Raw genomic sequence first — 25478 nt, forward strand, 5'->3', positions numbered from 1 at the left:
GAAATTTCAAGTTCAGTTTCTAACCACTCATTCAGCAGAATAAATATCAAAGGAACTCTTTTTTTGTTGTTGTTTTTTAGGGACTTATAATTACAGGGACACAGCTAATAAAGCAACCACATGATACTGCTGCAAAAAAGGAATCTGTAATCCTTATGATCAAGTAACCAGTAATCATGTTCACATTCGAGTAGGCCTGGGATTCTCCAAAAATGAAAACAAAACAAAATAAACAAAACTTCAGCCCTAAGATGAGAGGACAGGAAGTATGGATTTGCCTTCAGTTAAATTTTAGTTATAACAGGTATTGAAAATATATGCCACAGTCCAAGTAACAGGGATTATTTTTATGAAAATTTATTTTTACTTAAAACCACAGGATAAAAACAAATGTGCTAAAAGGGGTACCTTCAACATTTTAATGTTTTAAGTGTGAGCAAAGCCACCCTCATCAGTTTATGCCAACAACATTCTTATGAAATTGTATATATTTTTTAAATAAAAAATAGTCTTGGTTATTAGATCTAGATCTTATACGTATTTATACATATATATATATGAAAATAATTGATGTTTGAATGAACCAAATCATTTGCTCTTCACACATGCTAGGAAGAAAGTGGAAGAAGTATAATTTTCTTCAACTCTTCAGTTTTGTTTTTGTTTTTTGTGTATGTGCTATGTCTTTGTGTTTGAAGAGTCTCGCATTTACTCATTATTTTGCCCTTAATTCTTTTCTGCATTATAACCTGGTGTGTGAGAGCATTCCATATACAAGGTAATCAAAAGTCCCACAATGTGACAAAAAAAAATTCATAAATAGTAAAAAAAAAGTAAGAAAGGTTTTATCTATTAAGGAAAAGATAAATATAATTATCTTTATATAGAGAAAATAAATAATATTAAACTACCTTTTGAGTCATCCTGAATTTCTGCTTTTTTTTCCATTAGAAAGATAAAAGCAGGTTCTGAATCAATTACACATTCTGAGAAATTGTATTGTCATGCAAAGTGGTTTTTAAAAGGTATATAAATTTAAATGTTGAGAAGGCAAAAAAAGAAAATCATTCTTGCATTTTATTGACCCAAAGAATTAGCCTCTTTATGGTTATCCCCAAACTTTCTGCAACAGAACTCATGCTATGTGTCAAAGTTTCAATGAAAAGAAAATTATCCTCAGGCTTGACTGACTCTCATGTGGAATTTCTGTGCCAGCCTGAAAATCCATCACACCTCCCAAAGAATGATACCCACCCTGCCTCTTGTTTAATCTCTCAAGTGTTTTCTCCCTCTCACATTTGGCTAGCCAATAAACACCTTTATATTGATTTTTACATGCAAATCTGAATGTATTTCCTTTGAAATTGGTATTTCTCACATGTATAAACTTATCTTAATAGTGCAGTAAATGATTGTGAAAACTGCCTCAGTATGTAGGGTTGCCATAGAATGCAACACCATTTCCCCTTTAAAATGAATGAGATTATTTTCTTTTTCTTCTATTTTATTTTTTTAAGTAGCCTCCGGTCCAGTGTAGAGCCCAACACGAGGTTTGAACTAACAATCCTGAGATCAAGAACTGAGCTGAGATCAAGAATCAGATGCTTAAATGATGAAGCCACCCAGGTGCCCCTTTTCTTCTATTAAAGACCTTTTCACTTTGTGTCAAGATTTTGAGGAATGAATTAAAGTCTTTAAATGAAAGATAGGTGTGAAAATAATTCAGCAGGAAGTATCCTAAAAGAAAGAACATGATTTAAGTATGGATATCTTGTTCAACAGGGAGTAGTGAACATGTCTTGATCAAGAAGATCAAGGGTTAGGGGCTGCAGGCAAAAGAGAAAGGAGAAAAAGGAGAAAGAACTGAGGTCAGCAGAATGTGCCAGGATCACCACCTGCAAACTGAAAGGTAAAAGATGTGTGCCCTGTCACACAGATCCATACCAGAAACTACAAGATGACTATGGGAAATTCAGAGGTTAAGTGTGCTCAACCTTTTACACACTTCCTGTTCAGTGTTATCATTAAAGAGATGGGGTTGAGAGCCAGAGTTTAATTTGCAACTCTAATTTATTAGAGTGGCTGTCACAACCTGGCTTTGGAAACTCATCTGGGTTCGTCTAAACTATCACACTTCCAAAAATGATGACATTCTGCAGGATCAAACCCTCTGGGCTTTACTATTTGGTAGACAACAAATTTTTGATGGTTTTACTTATGTTGAAATTATATTCAAGATTCCTTCCCAAATACACAAACAAGCATTTTTAAAAACTGTGTTTCACATTTTGTGGTTGTCCGAGACAATCTAGATTAAAGGATTTTTGCAGTTATTCTCCTTTTTGTCTGGTACTATAGCTGGGAATAAATGTTATGGTATTCCTGACGGCTGATCATATATTCTCTCCTACTCCTAGCCACATAAACCTTCTATAATTAGCAGCCCTATAATTTTCATGAATATAATGAAATTATATGCATATTTTTATATATGCATGCATACACATATTTGAATATATAAATCCAAATAACACTTAGCAACTGTTCAGAAGTTCTCTTTGTTCCCTGTTGTCCTTTTTATGTAAAAATATATCCAGTTTCCCAAGCCTTTCTCTGAGAGAGATTTCTCTCTTGACCTTGTATAAATCTTCTTGCCACTCAACAATCACCAGGTGTATTCAGATATTTAACTGTCACTTTGTAGGTTTGCATGACTCATGATACACCAGGGAACTTAGTCTTATATTTTCCCTGTTCTCATTTTTCTGTTCCTTTCCTTCTAGCGAACAGTAAAAATATTTTTATCCAATTCATTTTTTATTTTATTTAATAGCAGTGAAGCATCTAATTATTGATCCCTTAATACAAAAAAATTCCATGTTGTCTCAGAGGGGTCTTCATTCTGTTGGTGCTTGATTAAATAAATAGAGAAAGCTTTAACAGAGTACAGGAGATTTTCATAATAGCACAGGAATATATAATCTATTATCTGTCGGGATCTTGGTAAAAAGCAACTTCTCAGGCTCCCACATGTACGTATCGCCCAGACATCAAGCCTAAAGTTAATGAAGTTTTTATTCATAGTTATAACTATTCACCCTCAAACCAGATATTTATTCAAAAGTATGTTCCAGATACTGTGTTACATACATACTGAGATCCAAAGCTGAAAAAGAGAGATCATAGAAGAGGCTGTTAAATCAACAGGAAGGCAATGCGGAAGGCTTTACAGATTTTTAAAAATATTCATGCTTTCCAAAGTCAATACACAGACATCAAAGAAGTTTATAAAGTGTCAATATTAGAGTGTTTCAGAGAAAAAAAATCTCTTACTAAAAGGTAGTATGGATGGCCATGGAATGGAAGAATTAGAAGGTCCACAAATAGTCCAAGTGAAAAATGAGCATCTGTTTTCGACATTGACTGTGGGTTACTGAAGAAGAAGATCTAATGAGTCTGTTGGTAACATGTTGTAGGAAAATGTAGGGGTTCATGGAATTTGCGGGCCAGTCCAGGGAAACATGACAAGATGGCAGTAGTACATACACAAGCTTTATGGGGCAACGGCTTAATAGTATGGTGTATGTGGAATATCACCTACAGCAGGGGTCTGTCCAGAGGCTGAGGTGTGTGCGTGTGTGTGTGGGGGGGTCCCTGCTACTCATAAGAGAAGGGAGTTAATGGAGCTTCCAAGAGAGGAAAATTGAAGAGTGGGCTTATCTGTCTAGACAATGTCCCTCAGGAACATGGTGGAGACTTTTCTGGTTTGAGACTCGAAAGTACAGCTGCCATTTAGAGCCTCATAACTGCAAAGCACTATTTTATTAGTAGGTTATAGATACAGGGTAAGGTTTCCCATTAGGTGAAAAGCAGGTAGGTTCCAAGTATTTAAACATTTCCTTGTTTGAGTGATTTTTAAAAATGATTTGATGTTTAAAAATAGGATTATCCCCAAGGCAGGCTTTTGAGCTACTAGGTCTCAGCAGCAGCGAAGAAATAAACCCAGGAGCCGATATATAGAGCAGTCTTCGGCTCACTTATATAACAACAATGAATACTTGTTGGTGATGTATAAGTAGCCATGTGTTACAAATAAATTTTGCTTTAAAAGTCAGTTTTAGTTAACACCAATTTTCTGATGGTACTAATTTTATCTTCTGTTGCTGACCTTTTTTTTTTTTTTTTCAATATGCAGTCTCTATTTGCACATGATATTTTCTGGTTACAAATTACTAGAACTTTCCAAAACACACCAATTTTTTTTACCAGTTTTTTATAGTAAGTATTGCAAATATAAAATATATCTATAGGGATCCCTGGGTGGCGCAGCGGTTTGGCGCCTGCCTTTGGCCCAGGGCGCGATCCTGGAGACCCGGGATCGAATTCCACGTCGGGCTCCCTGTGCATGGAGCCTGCTTCTCCCTCTGCCTATGTCTCTGCCTCTCTCTCTCTCTCTCTCTCTGTGACTATCATAAATAAATAAAAATTAAAAAAATATATATATATAAATTACTAGTATTTTCCAAAATACACCAAATTTTTTACCAATTTTTTAGAGTAAGTATTGCAAATATAAAATATATCTATAATTTTCAAAAGTTATCTGAGGCACTGGGGTGGCTCAGTTAAGCCACTAACTTCGGTTTGGGTCATGATCTCAGGGTCTTGGGATAGAGCCTCATGTCAAGCTCTCTACTCAGCAGAATGCTGGTCCCTCTCACTCTACCCCGCCAACTTGTGTGCACATGCATGCATTCTCTCTCAAATAAAGCAATAAAATCATTTTTAATAAAGTTATCTGTATGACATGAAGATCAAAGAGAGTCATCCATACTAGAGTTTTTATACACATATACCGATATTTGTGCACATACAGATACAGAGTGAAATACAGCAGGAAAGATATATATGCATGACAGCACACATATAAAATTATATGGAATAGTTATTACTTTCAAATCTGTGTGGGTTTTATTCTGCTTGTACATATTTTTTTAGAAAATGTGCAAATTTGGTAATTCGATCACTTTGGGAGAAAAGTAGATATATCTACAAAACTTAAATTTTCTAATAACTTCTTAAGCAGATTTGCTATAATGAGTACATTCACCCTTTTGATGTTTATTTCTCCTCATACAAGGTTTGGCTTTTTGTTCTAATAACATGGTAGAGTGAAAACACTAAAAATAGCAGAGGAAGAGGTTTGAGCAGATATCAAGAAAATTTACATTATAGGGATTGCAATTCCAGAAAATCTAAAGAGCAAGTTCTTCTCTGAGAATGTGTCCTTCAATGCTGAAAGAAGTCGATAAACTAGAAAGATTCCAAAACTGAAACAAATGTAACAGTCAACATGTTTTGTTTTGCCTGCCTGTTCCTACTTCACATAAGACATATTCTTCTAGGCTTGTTGCTTTAAAATTTTGTTTTAAGTGTTTATAGAAAGTCACTCTTTTGCTTAGTAGCAAAATGCTAGAAATTTCCTGTGAATGTCATTTACCAGAGTAACACATACCAAGGACAGAAGAATATAGGAAATGGACAAATCTTTTAAGAAAAGAAATCTCTTATTTCCACTGAAAATTTTCTGTAGGAAAAAAAATAATAATTTTGTGACTTTCACATAGAAGACAAATGATACCTCTTATTGTGTAATTTCCTATTTTCACAAGATATTGGATACAATAATCAATACTCAAATCTTAGTCAAGATAATTTTCCTGGAAAGAATAGCAGTGTTTCTTTATTGTAGAAATTCAAGCCACCCATTTAACTCATAGGACCAATATCCTCCTTCCATAGATATTGACAGTTTAGTTTTGTTTCAAGATTGTGGGTTAGAGAGGAAAGCTTATGCATGTCAAATGAGCCATATGAATAAAGATGTTGTTTATAAATAGAGACAGAGGTACTTGAAGAAACCAGAATTTACAAAGGCATGTTATTATTGATTAATGTACAACAAGGAAATTAAAACAGAAACAAAATGATATTGCAAATATTTAATTTCTGACATTTAAAGACGTTTTCATTTACCAAACTTAAGAACTAATGAGGTGTCACCAAAGCAATATTTGTGATGCATTTTGCAGAAAAATTTAGTAAACAGAAAACATTTATCAGGTTGAGGATAAAAAGGAATGACAGAAGAGAATGTGCTAGCCGGAAGCTAAAAATGATTTTAACAATTACATGTTAAGAAAGAACAGAAAAAATAGGTTTCCTAAGCAGTTTCCAAATGTCTTCAGATCATATCACAACTTACCACTCATCAAGTAGAGATTAATTAGTGCAGCTTCTCAGAGAAAAGACTGCCTATGGTCAGTGATTGGGCTGCCCAATCACAAACATGAACCGTCAATTTGCCTCACATCCCCACTTTTTTGTTTATGAAATACTATGAAATACCTACTTTGTAGGTAATTACAAAACAAATATACATTTGGAGTGACAACCCTAAATATACATATTGCTAATTTTCATGTTATTGCCCTTATACTCCTAAGGTCAGGAAGGCTGAACTGCTAAAATATTTGTCAGGTTTGGAATTTCAAAGTAGAGGACATTTTACAATTTTAAGATTACCTCCAGCAATCCACAGAAAAGATTAATGGATAGTGATTAACTTCCTATTATAGGGGTCAGTATTTTCAATTTTGTAAATGGAATTCAAGAGTTATTTTTAAAATTATACGAGTTACATTTTTAATGTGTTTGGCTTTCTCTATTCTTCTAAAGAAAATTATTCATGTGATTTATAGCTGTAAATATCATCTTATCAATGTTTTCATGCTTAATAGTCACAGAAATGAAATGACTTATTTTCTACATGACCCGAACACTAATTACACAGTGAATACTTTGGGGAAATATGCATGTTAATAGACATATTTAATTGATTACTGGAAGAATTTTCTATTATCTTATATATGCTCAGAAAATGTACTCAAGAGAGAAGGCTATCAGCAGCTACTACATCACAGTATTAGGAGTTTTTTTAATAAAATAAGTTATTCTATATTGAGATAACAAATATCTGTTGGAAACTACATGATACATAGAGACATTCTTTGAAAAAGCAAAGTATTTGCAAATTAAAAATGAGAGACAATGTAAAAAATGATTTTGCTATAAAATAAGCAATGAAAATATTTGTGGTTCTAGACACTGTTGTCTAGTATTTTTTTATAAGAACACTATTACAAATAAATTACAAATTACAAACCATCAAAATGAATTATTGTATATTGTCATCGTAAGCACGGGTCTCCTGTTTTCCTTTTTCTTTTTCCTAATCTGTCACTAGTGTCAGATACTTCTTCTAAATTTCCCATAAAATACCTTCCACATTCATGTTTTGCTGTGCAGTTTCAATCTTGCAAGTCACTGAAATACTATATGTAATAAATTTCAAAAGGATGTCTTAGAAACACCATAGCTACTGCTACTGTAACAATCTTTCACCAAATATGTGTAGATTTGACTGAGTTGTATTTATAAATAAATTACCACAAACTTAGTGGTTTAAATAATATAAATTCATCATCTCACAGTTCTAGGGGTCAGAAGTTCAGTGTGGGTCTCATGGGTTAAAGTCAAGATGTTGGCAGGGCTGACCTTCTTTCAAAGTCAGAGCAGAAACCATTTCCTTGTCATTTCCTCTTCTAGAGGCCACCTGCTTTCCTCCACTTATGGCTTCTTTTTTTCCTTTTCAGCACCAATCCTTTCCTCATTGTCATCTCTCTGGTTCTCTTTATGCCTCTTCCCCACTTATAAGGGCCCTTGCGATGACAGTAGGTTTATCCAGATCATCCAGGACAACGTTCCTATTTAACGGACATCTGTTCATGATCCTACCTCCATCTGCTATCTATTCTCTTTTGCTGTATAACCTAACACACTCCCAGGTTCTAGAGGTTAAAACTTGTGGTGGCCATTATTTTGCCCAGCACATAATAAAATGTTTGATCATAATGAGTTTTCATAGTTTTACCACTCTACCAACTAATTCCCCCATTTTTTTTAATTGATATATCCCGGGCCAGCTTCTGTAAAGTTTAAATAAAAGTGTGAGATAGAAAATAACCGAGTAAAGGTAGAAACAAGTATTAGTTTTCAGATGACCACAAGTTAAATAATAAAATCCAAATTTTGTAATAGGAGCATTTGAATTATCAAAATCTGACCCCTAAGACACAAAGTTTTATGTTGGTCGCACAGGATTAAATAATGCATATTCTCTAAATATATATAATACATGTAAAATGTTACACTTGTGTGTCCAGTGGTTTTCTGTATGTTTTTAAAATTTTGCAAACCAGGACATCTGGGTGGTTCAGTCCATTGAGTGATAAACTCTTAATTTTGGTTCAGGTCTTAATTCCACAGTCAGGTCATGGAATCAGGTCCCATGTCGGCTCACACTCAGCACAGCATCTGCTTGTCTCTTTCCCTCCCCCTCAACCTCTCCTCCTCCAATAAATAAGTAAATAAATCTTTTAAAAAATATGTAAAGCTCATATTGGTGTGGAATAATGATTGCCATACGTGAATTAGTGGTGGTGGTGTGATTCTAGCTATTATTTTACTTCAGTAATTATCCAATTGAATAATGTATATGTACTTAAGTACTCCTGAGTGCCAGTAGAAAGTATGAGTAATATACTGTTGTTGTTGTTTTTCAAAAAATAAAGAAATTATCTTTTAGCACAAGTAACTAAAGATTTAGTTGAGATTTGATTAATTCATAGTTCAGCATCATCATTGAGATCCAGGTTTCACTGATAGAAGCCTATATCACAGGATGGCAACAGTGACGTTAGGCATCACCTCTCCGTGCATCAACATCCTAAGTCCATTCCTAAATGTTTTTGCCTATTAATCTAGAATAATAAATATATGTCCTGTAAAACTAAGCATAAACATAAGCAATGTTTTGGCTTTGTCACTGAGGAAGAAGGAAGAGAATAGCTTTGAGGAGACAGGCAGGGTGCCTATGACAGTGGGAAACATGAAAATATACTCATGTTTTAGTTTCAACAGTTGTTTGATATTTGTTTATGCTTTGACATTTTGCTCTATAACATATCTAAGTTCACTATTTAAGTTGCATTGAATTTAATCAATTACTGAGATTATATGACCTGCATAGTGTGTTTTTCTCAAGGAAAAAAAAACAATTTTATAAAATAGTGAAACAAAACAGGAGCATATTGACTTTTGATCTTGTAATATTAGGCTTATATACTTCAAAACAAATGGGCTATTGGCAAAACATCTGATTACTTGGATATGGCTTTGACAAAGGCCATATATTTTTCAAAAATAAAGTTAAAGATTATCCTACAATTATCCTGGTAATGCAATCCTTTCCAGATAGAGGCATCTGGTTGTCTTTGGGTTCTTGAATTAGCCAGAATATCTGTGAAAGCCCCATGAAGTCACTATTTTGCTTTATATAGGCATAGGTATATATGCTCATACACATGCTTAGTATATATAAACACTGAATAGGAGAACAAAACTTAACTTCCAAATATTCTCATTAACCTAGTAATTTTTAAAGTGAATTATCACATCAAATGTATTTCTTATATTTGAAAGAAAGAAAACCAACTACAATGTAACTTCCCAAACCATCCCCTGTAAGCATTTTCAAACTGAGCACTCATTAGACAATCTGTAAAATCTAGAGCCTGAAGTAGCTTAGACTGGGCAGGATAGAGGGACTTGGTGCCAACCTCTATGTAAAGTTTCCATGATTTAGGCCCACAGGTGAGACCTCAAACAGTCTACCACAGGCTTCTACACTACAGAATCAAAAGCCAAACCTACTGGTTTGTATTCAGTCACACAACAAATTCAGAAACATTTTGATTTAATTAAAATAAAATAAATGTCAGGAAAATGTTAATTCACCAATTACACCTTAACTAATTAACTAAAATACTGTTTTAATGTAAATAAAACAGTGTGTAGTTCTAGCACTTATGCATATTAACTCATTTAATTCTCCAAACCATTCTGAGAGGCACTTATAGTAGAGGAAACAGGTTCCATGCATCCTACCCAATATCCCACACCAACTGAGCTTCAGAGGATGAAAGTGGTCCAAAGTGTTTTGGATCTTGAGTCTACATCCTTGAACATCGTGTTTTTAACTGGCTTCTCAGCTTCTGCTTTTGCAATAATTTCTGGGAGTTCTGAGTCCCTAGCACCATAATATAAACATAATTCTCAGTTACTGTCTTTTGTGAGAAAAAAAGCTGTCAGGTCACATCCCCTAAGATGTAGAAACCATGGGAGACATTAGGGGATGGATAACCAACAGACAAATTGAAAAAAAAAATAAGTCCAATGATAGTGTTTTATAAACATATGGTTTAGGGACTGTTTCAGAATTTCTGAGGACACTTAGTAAAAACCAGAATATTGAACTCTACCCAAGATCCACTGAATTTATTGAAATCTCCAGTGTATTCAAGTCCACACATACTTTAAGAATCATCACTCTACATCGCTGATTTGCCTATGGCTGATTCCGCAAACAAATTCAGTGAAATATTGCAGCAGCTCCACTTCATCTGAGAGCTGTATGATTAACAACAAAATTACCTCAATCAGTTTGGGGGGAAAAATTGCCAGACACCACTGCTACTTTAAGCTACCAGTTTCTTGCCAGTGGAGCAGATATCCTGATGCTTGTTGTCATTCTCTTCACTTCTAAAGAATCAGATTATTGGAAAAAAAAAAACAAACAAAGAAATCTGGGAAAGCAGGGTGATTATATGAATTGTATGGGCAGGCACTTTTTCAAATATATATTAGATGCATTTTTCAAATACATGGAGAGGTATAAAGAAATTTGAAATACTTGCTTAGGACTTAAGGAACAGGAATATGTGAAATTGTGAAGACAAGAGAATTTTAAAATACTATGTCTATCTATCTAAACAACACGATTTTGTACCTATAGCTAATATCCATTTATACACAGATTAAACATATTACTTATTTTATTTTAAAAATATTTGTAAGAATATCTGCTATGAACTGTATTATATCAATTAGATTTTTTTTTCAAGTGGCACTTAATGTAGAACTAGGCTTTGTCTTTAAGAAAATTCCTCACCATAGCATTACAAGAATAATTATGTACCAAATAAGTTAAAATTGTATCTCTAGTTACTCTCTAGTAGGGGTCTAGTAGGAGTCTAGTAAGGGTCAGCTTAGTCATTCCCACCGCTATACTGTATCTTTTTAAATATAACATATATTTGAAATATTTGCTGAGTATATAAACTCACTCAAAATCTTGTGTTTGTGGTTGTTGCTTCATAATTGAAAATTGCTTATAAATTCGTGGACATTCTATAGAGCAACAATACAGAAAAAAAATTGCATTCTAAGTCTTTTGAAATGAAATAGCTAAGGAAAAGATAGCACAATTATTCAAATCAGAAGGTGAGATGAGTGGAGGTAAAAAAATAAAAAAAACACTGATTGAGGATATAAAAAGAGCAGAAAAGCAGATATCAATCCTGGTTCAACCCCATAGTATTGATGGGATTTTAATCTTTGTGGGACAGTTTTTTTTCTTATACCAATCCACAGGACTTCTAAATTCAGATTTATTATTTTTCCATGGTTCAGTATCACTACAGTAAAAAAAAAAAAAAAAGTGATAATAGTAACTTAAGTATGCAGGATATATTTATTATTCAATCACTAGATGGCAGTAAATGTGCAATTCTGAGGGAACCTCGACTCTTCTGCATACTCAAGGAGAGCTCAAAGCACAGGCAAGACTATCACTGTTTGACAGCTTGCCTTCAAAGGTTAGCTAGAGGAGAATATCCTATCATAAGAAATCACTACAGAGTATAAAAAGAATAAAATGTCGTAGCTAAATAATATAGTAAGAAATATCTTCAAACAGTAATTTAAAATACTTTATCTGAGGTAAACAGTTTCTACTTTCCCATTTAACACATCAAAGAAGGAATAAATAAAAGCTGTGGATCTGGACTTGTAAAAAAAAGGGATCAAAAAGCATCTATCTTACCATACACATCATATGTTTCTGCTTAATCTATAGTAGATTATAGAATATGTGTGCATGTGTGTATATATAGCAGGAAATATCAAGAATAGTATTATCTATTTATCAAGTAAAAATGAATTATATCATTGAAAGTAATGGTACAAGAAATCCCATTCCATTACTTTTAATGTGATTGTGTCTATATATTCCATACCAATACATTCTTCATAAATGCAACAAACTTCCCAGCATATCCACATAAAGAATGAGAAAAGAAAATGAGAGTCCTATTAAATGAATATCTAATCCCATTTCTTGTAAATTCTGCTTGTCATCAGCCACTTATCACTTATCTGCATTACTTTAAAAACATCGTCATGAGAATTTTGTCCCTCTGTCCATCTAGAGAATCTCTAGCAGAAGGGCAATCATTTGTCATTATTTGTAAATTTCCAAAGTGGAATAAAATTTAAAATAATATTGAAGTTCATATGTATGCTATTTAAAAAGAGAGACATCAATAAATAGACAAGTCAACACTTCTAAATCTCTCTTTTATTGCTCAGGGTTGTTTTTTTTTTTTTTTTTTTTTTTTTTTTTTTTGCTCAGGGATTGATACATATTGTGATATGCACTGCTTGCGCATTATCGACAAAGGTAGTTTTCATACAGTGAACTGCATTCTTCACAGGAATTGTGTTTGTCTACAATTTTTGGCAAGCCAAAAATGTGCAGAAAAGAGGTCACAGTGACATAGACTCCTCTAAGCATCATATTTGGTTTAAAGAGACTGGTTATATAAATAAAGCTCTGTCATTTATATAAGCCCTAGCAGTAGGAAGAGGGAACATGTTGCATTTGCTAATTTTTGAGCCTAACTTTAAAACTATACTGACAGACATTTGTATAGGAAAGAAGCAAATGAATAACTCATTCACAAAAACTCCAACATGATTAACGAAATTGTTTTTTTCTTCTAATTAAGAGTAAGTAATTCCCCTCCAATGTTAATCCCTGTGATCTCAGTGTGTTGGAAAGATGTTTTGAGACACTATTACAATCACCTGGTGAGCTTTTTCAAAATGTCCAGCCCTTATTCCTCGAAATATTTTCAAAGCTTCCCTGAGTGGGAAAGTAGAAGAAAAACAAGACGACAGTGGAATATGTGGCTTAATGGGCTTTCCCATTCAGGCTGGTTGAAATCACTACTCTTTCTTTAATTTAGTGATTTATAAAAATCATCGTCTCTCTCTAAGGCCTCAGTTGATTTTAATGTTTTGTCTATAAGTAAGTTCCACATGACTATTGCAAGAACTAAATGAGATAATATTTACAAAATACATCTACAGTACCATAGAAATGTGAAATAACTGAATCAAGAAATCAAACCGCTATTCTCACAATGATCATTTCTGGTTGGAAGTAGCTGAAGAATACAGGTGAGAGGAATTTTATCTGGATTAGATGAAGTGTCACCAGTAAAGCATGTAGTACTAATTCGGGAAATGTTTTGGGATTCCAACTGTGCTCAGTGAAGAAGGAAAACTGATTCTCTGGGGATAGAAACTCAACAGGTTTCTTAATGATCAGAAAGGGGATGGACAGGAATTTAGCCCAATAACGAAGAATGGTGACCAGACTCAGAATTCATTCACTCACCATTACGTCAATATATTATTTTCTGACTCTGTAGTATAAGTCAGACTTTGAGGTGCCTGGGTGGCTCAGTTGGTTAAGCAACTACCTTTGGCTCAGGTTGTGATCCCAGGGTCCTGGGATCAGGCCTATGCCAGGCTCTCTGTTCAGCAGAGTCTGCTCCTCCCTCTTCCTCTGTCTCTCCCTCCAACTCATGCTCTCTCTCAATACATAAACAAATAAAACCTTGAAAAAAATATAAGCCAGACTTTGTGATAAGTCTTTCATATATTAGCCTATTTAATCCTCACAATGACCATATACATTTTGAGTGATTAGTCTTACTTATTCATTTGGAAAAAGAGGCTTATAACATTTAAGTAACTTGACTACAACATTCTGAAGCTAATTTGGTGACAGAGCTAGTTTTTTTTTTTTTTTTTTTTCTGTTTTGATGATTACAAACCAATGTAATGAACACAAGGAAAGAGTTATATGTCCGGATACATGAGGGAAGGCTTATTGGGTTGAATAAGGAAAAGCTTCCCGGAAGAGGAAATTTGTAGCCTAAGGCTTGAAAATAAGGAGGCATAGGTCAAATGAAGATACTGGGGTCATGAGATACGGTGGAAGGCAGCTCATGATCAGAAAGGCAGAGAAACAAAAGAGGAATGTGAAATAATCAAACAAACCTAAAATACCAACTGGGTTGGAGTGCAAAGCAGAAGTTGAGAGTGGTCGAGAGAAGACAAGGGAATATAGGGTCAGATGAAGTGTCCCTGAAACATTTTCAGTCATAGTCAAGAAGTTATTAAAAGTTTATATAAAAGGCTTTATACATAGTAGCACAATATGTTTCAGAGCATACATTTGAGGGGAAAATGCTGTAAGGAGGAAAAATTTGGCATATTTTTGCAGGTTGTTAGAGTTCAGATAAGAGATTAAGAAGTTCTAAACCAAGGCAGAAAAATAGAAATTGCACAACTGGTGAAATTTGAGAAATGAGTTAGAAGAAAAAGATTCTATAATAGATTTGATTTGGGACATCAAGCAAGTTAGAAAAACAGTTCACAGAGGTGATAATGAGTTAGATTTCAAGCATGATATATCTAAGGTATTAAGGAAAAACTGGTCAAATACATGCATTAGCATTTGACTATACATTTCTGAAACCCAAGAGTGAGATCACAGTTTAAAATATACATTTAGAAATCAACATTATGCAAATGATACCTGAAACTGATAAATTTCTTGAAATTACTGAAAGAAAAATGAACAGTATTTTAAGCTCCAAAGTCATGAGGGCTTTGAAATCCCCTCTTACCAAATTAGGAAGTAAAGGCAATTAAGATTTACATCAAGTCGCTTCTAAATTACAGAACAGAGATATTTTGGGAAATAGCCTAAGAAGAAATATGGAGAGCATGAGGTTGTATAAGATTTAGGAAGTACAAATAATAGAAAGTAAGTCCGTAACATGAATGCTCAAATATCATTTTTTGCTGCCATGGGAAAGAGAATTATTTCATGAGGAAGTCGAGGTCCATTCATCATTCTTGATTTCCTACAGAGGAATCAAGGTTTCTGGGAAAAATTAAATTAAATGTTTTCCATTAATTCACTACATGTACCAATTCAAAATATTGCTTCTGATAAGTATATTCCCTGCTTTAACAGAAACATGTTGCATGCTCACATCAAATTATAATGTCAGCATTTCCAGTTTTCAGTTGCTCTGGAATCCTCAGTAAAATAAATGTTCCTCAATGATTTTGCTAAAGGCAATATATAGCTTGTTCTTTATCTACCACTGCCTGCAAACTGATTAATCCCTTCTCAAAACATTACTTAACCTTTTCATTTCCTCCAACAAGACATGCTTCACTGGTGGTAGTCACTAAGTCTTGATTAACTAGGCTTATTAACCCTAAGATAATTTTGCACTATTTTATTCTGAGAAAAAAAGAACAGTCCTTGTTATACATAGCAGGTGTTTAATAACGATGCATTAACGTGTAACATCAACTATGAATTTATATTAATATCATGCTAATTGTCAATAATGTATTATTATTAATCACTAATATACAAGTCAATAATCAATATATTGACTATTAAATGTATTAGTCACTATTAAAATATTCTTATTTGATCCTTATCATAATATTATGATGTGCATCCCTTTTATCAGTGAGAAAACTAGACTTAGGTTAAATCACATGCCAAAGGTCAAGGGCTGTCTGGGGGGAATAGGTGGGATTTACCACAGTCAGCCTAGCATCATCTTGTGTCGGTGTTACTCCTGGTACTGTACTTAGGTTACTTGAAACAGAATCCTTGGGATACTTATAAAGCAGTCATAAGAATCTACACATTTGACAAACTTCCAGATTTTTTTTTTTTTTTATGTAGACCAAAATGACAAAACCAGCCCAAGGGAGAGCCAAGCACATCATCAGAAGAGTTAAAACCTATGGACTCCCTGAGTCTCATCAGCTTAATGATAGTTCATTAATACTTGTTGTTTGGTTTAGTAGATCCATATTTATTTGGGTAGATCCTCCCAAATCTTAATTGGGAGGTCTCTATAGACATGGTACAATATCATATAATCAATATTATTCTCTTGTCTATTGGCATGACTGTCTCACTAAAACTTGAGGCACATTTCTGTGAAGATCTGACTTCACCTATTGCTTAAAAAAAATCAATTGTGCTCTTTTTGGGGTTAATACTATGATGTGAACACATTCATTCCTTGAATGACCTGGTTCAAATAAAAAATTTAATATTATATTATTGCTATTCTGTGATCTAATTGGAATTTCTAAATATTTTGAAAATTACACTTACTTTACAGGCAAGAAGGTGCAAATAACATTGATAGAATTTTTGTATTTCCCTTAAATTTAGGCCTCCAACATGAGTATCACACTTGCATACAGAGTCAAGTGGTTTGCTCATCAAAAAAAATGTTTAGGAAAAAAAAATGTTTAAGTCAGTCACTTCCTCTAGGTAGAATTTGCTAAAGGTACTGTCTTCACTGGGCTCTCTGCTTGATAGAGAATAGCATTTTGCTTCTAGTGCAGATTTGTTTTTGTATTAGTCATTGAGAAACCAGTAATCAAAGTAGCCTTCTTAGTTTGTACTATTATCCAGGATAGATGACATTGGAAAATGGCATGCTCTGTACCTAGTGAGATGATATATTTACTGTTAATCACAAGCACTTTCATTTGGTGAGGCTTACAAAGGCGAAGCAAATAGAAATTATCAAAAAGACTGTATCCCTTGGGTGCTAGATTAATAAAAGTTTCTAGGTGAGGGAAAAAAGCAAAAAAAAAAAAAAAATTTCAAAACAAAACAGAACCATTGCCTTACTAGGGCCAGGTTCAAGACCATTATGTGTTTTAAGGTATGTAAGTCTAAGCATCACATCCCTGAAAAGAAAGCCCTTAGTAATTCCAATTACACAAATATTAAGAGTGTTGTGTCATGGATTTTATTAAATCATTTGTGAAGTTAAGAGCTCACAGTGTTGAGGATTTCTGATTCCCTAGGGACAGCTTCATGCCCTACCTTCTTTTTCAATGTGCCATTTTATTTGAAGTTCAAGATGAAAGACTCCTTTAATGTTACTATCAATCATATTTGAAGACTTTTAGATAACACTCTTCAGTTATACCAACCTTAAATCACGGACAATTTTCAAAGTCTTAATGTAGTCTCTAAACCCAATTTTGATTCCTGGTTTTCTTTTTAAATTAAGATAATTTTAGCAAGCATTTAAAAAAGTATCATCCCTCTTTCACAATATGTTATGATACTATATAATTATGATTTTTAATGTGCTAAGAGTAAAACCTAGAAATGAATGAAAAAACAACAGTCTTACTATATTTAAACACTTTTCTTCTTATATAAGTAAGAGAACCAAAAAGGTTTCATCTGCCCATTCGTTACTTATACATAATCACAGCTATGAGAATGTTTTTACAAAAATGATTGCTATATACATTGGTTCAGGAATCAGATCACAGAACTCTTGCATTTGCTATACATAAATCTTGAGTTAGCATTTTTTTAAAAGGAAAAAGTATTGACATCATTGAATAATTAGCTTTTGCTAACAGCCACAACAAACACTCTTAAATATATAATTTATATTCCTCCTAACAATCTTGTGAGTTAAACAACATTATCTTAGTTTTACTTATTAGGAAACAAAATCATAAGATTTAGCTAACTTGAAATATTATTAATAATCTTTAAATCAAAACCGAATTCACCTGTCACTTTCCATATAATCTGATCACACACATTTCCATAAATTATAATTACATAAGCTCTAAAATCAATTGAATTTTGAGTTGCCTGGATGGCTCACTCAGTAACCATGCAACATTTGGTCTTGGGGTCCTGAGTTCAAGCCCCACACTGGGCATAGAGTTAATTTTTATTTTTTATTTTTTTTTTTTTTTTATTTTTTTTTTTTTTAGAGTTAATTTTTAAAAAATTAAGTAAAAGGAAGAAAGATTTTAGCAACATGGGCTATTGGAAGCAGCCCTTGAATTTGTTAAATCTATGTGTTTATTATGCACACAACTACTAAGTATAAAATGAAACGTGCTGGTGCATGTGGCATTCTGCATTTCCTGCAGCTATATTTGGTGTACCTGGGAGTAGGAACCACAAGCCCCATGCTGAACAGAGTTTAGGATTATGCAAAACGTGGACACTCAGATTATGGGAATGGAATGAATATGTCCCAGGCAGGAACTGCGCATCTATAACAATATTGTCATCTAGAAGTCTACATAGAGAATTTGAATACTTTTTAATGTATTGAAGAACACCTAGACTAGTTTTACAGCACTTCAAAACAAAAACCATTAGTATCCTTACAAAGCAGAAAACTCTTATCTTCCAACAGATCACCAAGGTGAGAGACAAACATTGATGCACTCAAGAATAATAATAATTCAAGTCAAAGTTAAATATGAAACTCATAAGGAGAGCATTAGTGAGATCAACAAGCAACATTACTTCAGGGGCTCAGCCAGGACATGGTGGATTCTCTGAAAAGAGAAGCCATTGTCTTCTCTGTTTGAATTTGCTGCCTCAACCACCTGACACCTCTTCCTTCAGATATCAACATGACTTGGCCCTCTCAGCTCAATGGTTTGTAGATGAGGCTTTTCCAAATTTTCTCATATCTCATATCACCTTCCCAAACCATGGACTATATTCTATGTTCTCCATGTGATTTATGAAAATTAATATTTTACTTATGTATTAGTTCTTTTGTCTACTTTCCCCAAAGTAGACTCTAAGTTCCAATAGAGTGACCTTTGTATGAGTTTTTGCTCATTTTGTAACCCAGTGCCTATGGCAGCTGTGAGACATTCAGAACTGGCATTCAGTTAATGGTAATTATATGCTCTTATATGCATAGTAATCCAAATGTGGATTCTCTCTTTCAGGTGAGAAGGGACGAGGCTTAGATTAATATCCTTGCATTATGGTGTCAAGGCTCTGGGTAACAAGAGAAAGAGTCCAAGTTCACGTTTGGCTGTCAGTTTCCTGACCAGGATAGATTGGAGATATGTGTGAAATAACATGGATCAAAGCATCAGTTAGGGGGAAAAAAAAAAAAAAAGCAGCAGTTAGGTAGCAAACTGAAACAAGATAACAGATAAAACTAACATATGAGGAATAAACTCAGGTGAAAAAAATGCTGGGATTTGGGGCGCCTGGGGGGCTCAGTTGATTAAGCCTCTGACTCTTGATTTCAGCTTAGGTCATGATCTAAGGGTCCTGGGATCAACCCCTGTGGCAGGCTCCCTGCTTCTCTTCCTTTCCCTCTACCCCTGCCCACCCCCCTTGCACTTGCCCTCTCTCTCTAAAATAAATAAATAAATCTTAAAAACAACAACAACAACACTGGAACTATTAAGAAAATGAAATTCTGCAGAAAGAAGTGGCCATACAGTAAGTATGAGAAAAAGACACAAGTAGGTCTAAAACTGATTTGTAGAACCAGTCTAAAAAGCAATGAAGTATTTCCTTCTAGTAAATTGCAAACTGCACTTACTCAGTAATAACTTTCATTCGTTCCTGAAATCTCATTAAAAATAATGTCATTTAGGTGCATCACTAGATCCCAGTGCTGTGTGATCTATGGATCTTAGACACACAAAGACACACACGAAGCCTTTATGTTAAAGTTATGTGAAAATTGTATTTCCTGATTATATTCCTGTTATATGATCCATTGAGGATCTAGTTTATATTAAATTTTATAAAGATCTCATTTGAAGGGAAATTTTGAGGAAAGCAGATGTATCGGGACATTGCTGTCTTTAAAATCTGTAGCTACTCTGAGTTCTGTATACACACAGAATGTGAAGAAGGTTACATTCCAGGTAGAAGGTATGAAAACAAGTAGAATGCATTTACACATACTCCTTAAAATACTGAATTTCATTCATTTTTTTTAAGTCGAGTTGTTCACCAGGAAAGGTTCTAAGCAGGTTTTGAGTAGTCCCACTTTTTATTCCTTTATTGAATCATTCCTTACTACACTAAGAAATTATTGTACACCTGAAAGGTGCAGGTATTGCAGTAAGTAGTCTGGTAGTCATTGCATGTGGAGTGAGAGTGAAGGAACCATTTTCTACCCCCTGAAGCAGTACCGGTACTCAACAGAGGGAGCTAAGGTACTTGTACAAATAACTGTTAAGCCGTGCAGAAAATGCTGGTGTCATAGGAAGAAAAGTGCCTACACATTTATAAGATGCATAGAAAAGGCATCCAGGAAGCCTTTGAGAAAGAGGAACATTCAATCTGAGCAGTTGGAAGGCAGGACCGGCATTAATTAGAACGTGGAAAGTCTAGTCTCAAGGTAACAGAAATATTCCTCTGTATCAAACACACCTCTGTATCAAGTTCAGGGTAAAAGGAAGCAGGGAGAAGAAAAGTTGAAAGAACCATTAAAGGTTATATTTAATATTGTGCTAAAAGCTAAAACATTATTTTAAAGCTAAAACATTTCTTAATAGAAGATGTTTGTTGATTTTCAAGCATATGTAAGTCATCATTTGAAGATTTTTTTTTGTTTATTTTTTATTGGAGTTCGATTCGCCAACATATAGGATAACACCCAGTGCTCGTCCCGTCAAGTGCCCCCCCAGTGCCCATCACCCAGTCACCCCATCCCCCCACCCACCTCCCTTTCCACTACCCCTTGTTTGTTTCCCAGACTTAGGAATCTCTAATGTTCTGTCTCCCTCTCTGATATTTCCCACTCATTTTCTCTCCTTTCCCCTTTAATCCCTTTCACTATTTTTTATATTCCCCAGATGAATGAGACCACATAATGTTTGTCCTTCTCTGATTGACTTACTTCACTCAACATAACACACTCCAGTTCAATCCATGTCAAAGTAAATGGTGGATATTCATCATATCTAATGGCTGAGTAATATTCCATTGTATACATAAACCACATCTTCTTTATCCATTCATCTTTCGATGGACATCGAGGCTCCTTCCACAGTTTGGCTATTGTGGACACTGCTGCTATGAGCATTGGGGTGCAGGTGTCCCGGCATTTCATTGCATCTGTATCTTTGGGATAAATCCCCAGCAGTGCAATTGCTGGGTCGTAGGGCAGGTATATTTTTAACTCTTTGAGGAACCTCCACACAGTTTTCCAGAGTGGTTACACCAGTTCACATTCCCACCAACAGTGTAGAGGGTTCCCTTTTCTCCGCATCCTCTCCAACATTTGTTGTTTCCTGCCTTGTTAATTTGCCCCATTCTCACTGGTGTCAGGTGGTATCTCATTGTGGTTTTGATTTGTATTTCCCTGATGGCAAGTGATGCAGAGCATTTTCTCATGTGCATGTTGGCCATGTCTATGTCTTCCTCTGTGAGATTTCTCTTCATGTCTTTTGCCCATTTCATGATTGGATTGTTTATTTCTTTGCTGTTGAGTTTAGTAAGTTCTTTATAGGTCTTGGATACTAGCCCTTTATCTGATACGTCATTTGCAAATATCTTCTCCCATTCTGTAGGTTGTCTTTTAGTTTTGTTGACTGTTTCTTTTGCTGGGCAGAAGCTTTTAACCTGATTAAGTCCCAATAGTTCATTTTTGCTTTTGTTTCCCTTGCCTTCATAGATGATCTTGAAAGAAGTTGCTGTGGCCAAGTTGAAAAAGGGTGTTGCCTGTGTTCTCCTCTAGGATTTGGATAGATTCTTGTCTCACATTTAGATCTTTCATCCATTTTGAGTTTATCTTTGTGTCTGGTATAAGAGAAAGGTCTAGTTCCATTCTTCTGCATGTGGCTCTCCAATTTTCCCAGCACCATTTATTGAAGAGACTGTCCTTTTTCCAGTGGATAGTCTTTCCTGCTTGGTTGAATATTAGTTGGCCATAGAGTTGAGGGCCCATTTCTGGGTTCTCTATTCTGTTCCATTGATCTATGTGTCTGTTTTTGTGCCAGTACCACACTGTCTTGATGACCACAGCTTTGTAGTACAACCTGAAATCTGGCATTGTGATGCCCCCAGATATGGTTTTCTTTTTTAAAATTCCCCTGGCTATTTGGGGTCTTTTCATGATTCCACACAAATCTTAAGATGATTTGTTTCAAATCTATGAAGAAAGTCCATGGTATTTTGATAGGGATTGCATTAAATGTGTAAATGGCCCTGGGTAGCATTGACACTTTCACAATATTAATTCTTCAAGTCTATGAGCATGGAATATTTTTCCATCTCTTTGGGTCTCCCTCAATTTCTTTCAGAAGTATTCTGTAGTTTTTAGGGTATAGATCCTTTACCTCTTTGGTTAGGATTATTCCTAGGTATCTTATGCTTCTGGTTGCAATTGTAAATGGGATTGACTCCTTAATTTCTCTTTCTTCAGTCTCATTGTTAGTGTATAGAAATGCCACTGATTTCTGGGCATTGATTTTGTATCCTGCCACACTGCTGAATTGCTGTATGAGTTCTAACAAATCTTGGGGTGGAGTCTTTTGGGTTTTCTAGGTACAGTATCATGTCATCTGCGAAGAGGGAGAGTTTGACTTCTTCTTTGCCAATTTGAATGCATTGTATTTCTTTTGGTTGCCTGATTGCTGAGGCTAGGACTTCTAGCACTGTGTTGAATAGCAGTGGTGAGAGTGGACATCCCTGTCGTGTTCCTGATCTTAGGGGAAAGTCTCCCAGTGTTTCCCCATTGAGAACGATATTTGCTGTGGGCTTTTTGAGGATGGCTTTTAAGATGTTGAGGAATGTTCCCTCTATCCCTACACGCTGAAGAGTTTTGATCAGGAATGGAGGCTGTATTTTGTCAAATGCTTTCTCTGCATCTATTGAGAGGATCATATGGTTCTTGTTTTTTCTCTTGTTGATATGATCTATCACATTGATTGCTTTACGAGTGTTGAACCAGCCTTGCATCCGGGGATAAATCCCACTTGGTCATGGTGAATAATCTTCTTAATGTAATGTTGGATCCTATTGGCTAGGATCTTGTTGAGAATTGTTGCACCCATGTTCATCAGGGATATTGGTCTATAATTCTCTCCTTTTTGGTGGGGTCTTTATCTGGTTTTGGAATTAAGGTGATGATTGCCTCATAGAACGACTTTGGAAGTATTTCATCTCTTTCTATCTTTCCAAACAGCTTTTGTAGAATAGGTATTGTTTCTTCTTTAAACGTTTGATAGAATTCCCCTGGGAAGCCATCTGGCCCTGGACTCTTGTGTCTTGGGAGGTTTTTGATGACTGCTTCAATTTCCCCCTGGTTATCGGTCTGTTCAGGTTTTCTATTTCTTCCTGTTCCAGTTTTGGTAGTTTGTGGTTTTCCAGAAATGCGTCCATTTCTTCTAGATTGCCTAATTTATTGGCATATAGCTGCTCATAGTGAGTTTTAAAATTCGAATGTATTTCCTTGGTATTGGTGGTGATCTCTCCTTTTTCATTCATGATTTTATTAATTTGAGTCTTTTCTCTCTTCTTTTTAATAAGGCTGGCTAATGGTTCATTTATCTTATTAATTCTTTCAAAGAACCAACTCCTGGTTTTGTTGATCTGTTCCACAGTTCTTCTGGTCTCTATTTCATTGAGTTCTGCTCAAATCTTTATTAACTCTCTTCTTCTGCTTGGTGTAGGGTTTATTTGCTGTTCTTTCTCCAGTTCTTTTAGGTGAGAGGTTAGCTTGTGTATTTGAATTTTTTCCAACTTTTTCAGGGATGCTTGTATTGCAATGTATTTCCCTCTTAGGACTGCTTGTGCTGTATCCCAAAGATTTTGAAGGGTTGTATCTTCATTCTCATTAGTTTCATGAATCTTTTTAATTCTTCTCTAATTTCCTGATTGACCCATTCATCTTTTAGCAGGATGTTCTTTAGCCTCCATGTGTTTGAGTTTCTTCCAAATTTCTTCTTGTGATTGAGTTCTAGTTTCAAAGCATTATGGTCTGAAACTATGCAGGGGACAATCCCAATCTTTTGGTATCAGTTGAGACCTGATTTGTGACCCAGTATGTGGTCTATTCTGGAGAAAGTTGCATGTGCACTTGAGAAGAATGTGTATTCAGTTGCATTTGGATGCAAAGTTCTGTATATATCTGTGAAATCCATCTGGTCCAGTGTATCATTTAAAGCTCTTGTTTCTTTGGAGATGTTGTGCTTAGAAGATCTGTCATTTGCAGAAAGTGCCATGTTGAAGTCCCCTACTATTAGTGTATTATTATCTAAGTATGTCTTTACTTTGGTTATTAATTGATATACTTGGCAGCTCCCACATTAGGGGCATAAATATTCATGATTGTTAGGTCCTCTTGTTGGATAGACCTTTTAATTATGATATAGTGTCCCTCTTCATCTCTTACTACAGTCTTTGGGATAAAATTTAATTTATCTCATATGAGGATTGGTACCCCAGCTTTCTTTTGAGGACCATTTGAATGGTAAATGGTTTTCCAAACCTTTTATTTTCAGGCTGGAGGTGTCCTTCTGTCTAAAATGAGTCTCTTATAGACAGCAAATAGATGGGTCCTGCTTTTTTATACAGTCTGAAACCCTGTGTCCTTTTGGAATCATCTAGTCCATTCATGTTCAGAGTTACTATTGAAAGATATGAATATAGTGTCATTGTAATACATATTCAGTCCTTGTTTGTGTGGATTATTTAATTGGGCTTCCTCTTTCTTTTACAGGGTTCCCCTTAATATTTCTTGCAGAGCTGGTTTGGTGGTCACATATTCTTTCAGTTTCTGCCTATCTTGGAAGCTCTTTATCTCTCCTTCTATTCTGAATGAGAGCCTTGCTGGATAAAGCATTCTTGGCTGCATGTTCTTCTCATTTAGGACCCTGAATATATCCTGCCAGCCCTTTCTGGCCTGCCAGGTCCCTGTGGAGAGGTCTGCTGTTAATCTAATATTTCCCCCCATATAAGTTACGGATCTCTTGTCTCTCACTGCTTTAAGGATTTTGCCATCTTTAAAATTTGTGAGTTTCACTATTAAATGTTGGGATGTTGAATGGTTTTTATTGATTTTGGGGGGGGAATATCTCCATCTCCTGGATCTGAATGCCTGTTTCCCTCCCCAAATTAGGGAAGTTCTCAGCTATGATTTGTTCAAATATGCTTTCTGGCCCTCTGTCCCTCTCGGTGCTCTCTGGAACCCCAATTATAAGCAGATTTTTCCTTCTGAGGCTATCATTTATTTCCCTTAACCTTTCCTCAAGGTCTTTTAATTGTGTGTCTCTTTTTTCCTCAGCTTCCG

The sequence above is a fragment of the Canis lupus genome, chromosome 1, assembly GCF_003254725.2.
Source record: "Canis lupus dingo isolate Sandy chromosome 1, ASM325472v2, whole genome shotgun sequence".
Classification (NCBI taxonomy): Eukaryota; Metazoa; Chordata; class Mammalia; order Carnivora; family Canidae; genus Canis; species Canis lupus.